Here is a 5,093-nt window from a genome sequence, read left to right as displayed (position 1 = left end):
TCGAACCAATTCTAAGGGATTTCAAAGCACCGAGAATGCAAGTACGTACTTAATCTAAATGCAACCGATAATTTGGATGGTTTTAAACTACTACTAATAATAGAATGCAATAACAGAACAATAAAACAATAAAAAAAGTGACTTTCTTTTGTTATGATAAAAGAGAACTCATGGGTATATGAATTAGACCTTGGGTGATCAAGTTTCGAACTAAGGATGACAAATGATCAATCAAACTATCAACCTTAAGCTTGGACACAATCTTAAACAAACTCTATGTCTAGATGAATGTTCATTTACTAACATATTTCAAACATCAAATGTCTTTGGTTGAATAATGTGAAAGCAATCACTACTAACAAGTCAAATGGTTATCTTAGCATCTCTAACAACAAATGTCTTTGGCAAAGTATGCTAAAAGCTTAGAAGAGTTGTCTCGGGCATTTCATCAAACACCTTTTGGGTGGAAAATGCCTAAAGATCAGCTTTTGAGAGGCCAACTCAGAAGATGCATTATGAATACTCTACTAGCAAGGACTAAGAATGATCTACACTAAAACATCCTAGCTCTAACCTAATCACCCTTAACCTCCCTAACCCATGAATTCAAAAGGTGATTACTCACTAATCTCCATGATTCCTCTTAAACCCATATTGGATTTCAGATTAATCATGTAGAGAAATAGAAAGAATCGATATGAAAACAACAGGATTGCAATAACAAAAATGATCAATTGAACCAAAGAGATGAACTTTCCAAGAGGTTTTTAGTGGTTTTTCTTAAGATAAAAAAATAATCAGCCTCCAATGGCTTACAAAAAGTACATAAACATAGGTTTAGAAAGTGTAAAACATGCATAACAAATGACCAAAAGGCCCTTGATTAATCATCAGTTCAACCAAATAATTGAAGCGCAGCGACCTCGGCACGTCGCTCCGGGAGGTCGCTCTGGTTGTTGGGAGCGACCTCAGGTAGTCGCTGTGGGACGTCGCTCCCGGCTTGTTCGTCGCTCTCAAATCGACACAACCCAAGCGACCTTGGGGTGTCGCTGTGGTGACCTCGCTCTGGAGCTGGAGCGAGTTCATGGCGTAGCTCCGGAAGGGTCGCTCCCATGCACTGCTCGTCCAATGATCACCTTTATCACCTCTTTTGAGCTCCAAATGCACCCAAATGTCTCCAAGAACTCCATGTGATACTCCAATACCTAATAAAGACTCATGTATGCAAAATGCAACATAAACATGGCTAAATCCTAGTCTATATGATCAAAATGCACATGGGTGAATGGATAACACAATGACGGTGTCATTTGGCAGTGACCCAAAGGACTGTGGGCTGTCGCGCGGTGACCCGAAGGACTGTGGGCAGCGGTCGGTTGAAAATTCCTTCTTCTGGCCTTTGTGGTAGGGAGATAGGAACACGATGTCACCAGGGCCCGAGTTAGAGTGTTGTGTCGTGTTGAGTAGTCTTATTTGTGTTGGGGATTGTGGAACCCTCGAGTCAGTGTTAGCACCGAGATACGGTGTTGTCTTTAATCGAGTCTTGATTGTTAGACTTGTAAGGGATCCGTTTTAGTAGTTGGCCGTGTGGCCAAGGATTGTTGTTAGATTAAGGTTGAGCATGTCGGTGTGTTTTTGGATTAGCCTTAAGCTTTTTTTATTGCGCTTAGGCTAAGTTGATTGTTATTTTGTGTTGTCGGGGCAAGCTACTAGGTTTTGGGTAGAGGTAGCCAGCTCACTGAGTGACCTTACGTTACTCACCCAACTCTCGTTGTCTTTTTTTGCAAGAGACCAGTTTGTAGAGGATTGGACACATACGCCACCGGAGTAGATTTGCAGTGCATTTGGCTAAGGTTTAATTCTTAAAACTTTTATGTTTCCGTTGCGTTTTATTTGGATTTGGGATCCCTAAAATATATAAATGTTCTTAAAAGACATAGAATTGAATTTAAAAATTAACGGGTCCAAATGATATTGGTTTAGTCCTAACCAACACAACGTTAGGTCTTTGTACGGGTTGAAAAGCCTTAGGCCTTGATCTAACGAAACCGTTACCTTTGGGTAAGGGTTGTAAAGCCTTCAGCCTTAAGTCAGCGGGACGTGTTAGTGGACGAACTGGTCTAGGTCGTAGAGTAAATTTTATGACTCTGACCGGATTGTCCCTAGCCCGTCATGTAGCACTTCTGGACCATAGTGTTGGGTTGGACGGTCAGTCATGTTCTTGTTTGATTGTTCGCTGGCCGGTTGGCCTTTCATCTCCAACCCTTGGTTTGGATCGTCCGTCGGTCATGTTCTTGTTTGATTGTTGAGATCGAGATCGTCGAGGAGCATTGCGTTGTTGAGCTACTCTCGTTCGGGAAGTAATCTTCTTCGAACACCGGGGAACTCTACTTCTGCGGGAATCATGCATTCCGTTCCGTATACCAGAGAGAAAGGGGTTTCTCCTGTTGCTCGCCTCAGGGTGGTATGGTGGGACCAGAGGACTCCCTCGAGTTCGTCGGCACACCTGCCTTTTTTGGCCTCCAAGCGTTTCTTTAGTCCGTCGAGAATGGTTTTATTAATCGTTTCAGCTTGTCTGTTACACTGCAGGTACCTGGGCGTTGATTTGTTAAGCTGTATCTTCCATTTTTCCCAGAAAGCCTCGAACCGGGTCGAGATAAACTGAGATCCGTTATCGGTTACGATTTCGTAAGGAACTCCATGCCTACAGATGATGTTTCTCCATACGAAACTTTCGACTTGGACATCCTTTATACTTGCATACGAATCTGCCTCTACCCATTTTGAAAAGAAATCGGTGAGGACTAAAAGCAAAACGCTTTTGCTTTGAATAATGAAGGGGACCGACAATGTTCATGGCCCAGCGCATAAAAAGATAGGGCGATGTGATGGAGGAGAGAACTTTGGCCGGTTGTCGGATGGTTGGAGCATACCTCTGGCATTTTTCGCATTTTTGTGCGAACTTCTCGCAATCTCCGATCATCGTTGGCCAGCAGTATCCATGGCGCTTGATTCCCACTGCCAGTGATCTTCCGCCGGAATGATTGCCGCAGGACCCAGAATGTACTTCTTCCATCACTTTTCTCGCTTTTTCCCCTTCCAGGCACGTCATGAGTGGTCCGGAGAATCTCCATTTGTAAATTTCGCCGTCTACTGTTACGTAGCGCGCGTCCTGTGTTCAGACTTTGCGGGCTGCCCATTTCTCGATGGGCAGGTGTCCGTTGATAATGTAGTCTCGAATTGTCTGCAGCCATGGGGTATCGCAGCCGTACTCGCTCAGTTCTCAAAATGTAGTTCTCGGTCGGTACTCGATATCGTACTCGCTCAGTTCCACCGCCCATTTGGCCAACCGGCCCGATTGACTCGGGCTATGCAGAATCGTTCGTAGGGGAAAAGTCGTGAGGACGACGATCGTGTGGGATTGGAAATATGGTCTTTGTTTTCGGGTCGATGTTACGACCGCGCATGCTAATTTTTCCATTAGCGGGTATCTAGATTCGGCATCCAGCAAGGTTTTACTTATATAGAAAATAGGTTTCTGTTTGCCGCGTTCTTCCCTGATCTGTACGCCGCTCACAGCTGTTGCTGATACGGTGATGTACAAGAACAAAGGTTCCCCCTCCACGGGCTTTGCGAGGACTGGAGGGGAAGCTAAATACCGCTTCAGCTGTTGGAAAGCGTTTTCGCATTCTTCCGACCATTCGAATTTTTTATTTCCCCGTAAGACATCATAGAATGGCAGGCACTTGTCTGTTGACCGTGAAATACACCAGTTAAGTGCCGCGACTCTACCGGTCAGCCTTTGGACTTCCCGCTTATTCTTCGGCGAAGCCATCTCGATCAGTGCGTTGATCTGTTTTGGATTAGCTTTGATGCTGCAGAATGTGACTAGGTAGCCGAGGAATTCCCCTGATGCCACGGCAACCCTGCATTTTGTCGGGTAGAGCTTCATGTTATGGGAATTTAACTGCACGAAACATTCCTCGAGATGTGATACGTGATCCTTTGCTTGGGGGGATTTGACGAGCACGTCGTCGATATAAACCTCCATCGTTTTACCGAGTTGTTTAGAGAACATACGGTTCACGAGTCGCTGGTAAGTTGCGCCAGCGTTTTTAAGGCCAAAGGGCATTACCCTTTAGCAATAGGTTCCGCGATCGGTAATGAACGCAGTCTTCACGCGATCGTCAGGGTTCATCATAATTTGGTTGTAACCTGAGAAGGCGTCCATGAAAGACAGAAGTTCGTTTCCTGCCGCTGCTTCTACTAATCGATCGATGTGTGGCAGGGGGAAACTATCTTTTGGACAGGCCTTGTTTAGGGCGGTAAAATCCACGCAAACTCGCCATTTTTCGTTTTTCTTTTTGACTACTACAGGGTTGGCGAGCCAGTCTGGATACCTCACTTCCGTTATGGACCTGACTTTAAGCAATTTTTCGACCTCGTCGTTGACCGCGGAAGCCCGTTTAGGTCCTAGCTTCCGCCTTTTTTGTTTGACGGGTTTAAAAGTCGGATTGATATTTAATTCGTGACACGTTATGTTAATGTCAATCCCTGGCATATCTTCTGCGGCCCATGCGAAAGTATTGAGGTTCTTTTTTAGACAGGTTATGAGCTCTGTCCTTAAAGGCTCACGGAGATTGGCTCCGATCTCGATGCATCGTTCCGGAGATGCTTCGTCGAGATAGACGGTGACCACAGGTTCACAAGTTGGTTCGCGTTTTTCCTCTAGGGCCGCGATGTCATATCTTCCACGGCCCATGCGAAAGTATTGAGGTTCTTTTTTAGAGAGGTTATGAGCTCTGTCCTTAAAGGCTCACGGAGATTGGCTCCGATCTCGATGCATCGTTCCGGAGATGCTTCGTCGAGATAGACGGTGACCACAGGTTCACAAGTTGGTTCGCGTTTTTCCTCTAGGGCCGCGATGTTACGAGACTGCCAAAAGAGTTCAGCCGAATCTTGACTTCGCGAACCCTGGTCAGAGACCTTTTTCTCCGTTTTTCTAGGAGTGGTTTCGAGGTCTAGTCTTTTTCGTTTTTGTTCTGCGGCGTAACACACCTGTGATACTCTTGGGTTTCCCCATATTACCTCGA

This window comes from Brassica oleracea, chromosome C4, assembly GCF_000695525.1.
Source record: "Brassica oleracea var. oleracea cultivar TO1000 chromosome C4, BOL, whole genome shotgun sequence".
Lineage (NCBI taxonomy): Eukaryota > Viridiplantae > Streptophyta > Magnoliopsida > Brassicales > Brassicaceae > Brassica > Brassica oleracea.
This window is presented reverse-complemented; position numbering follows the sequence as displayed.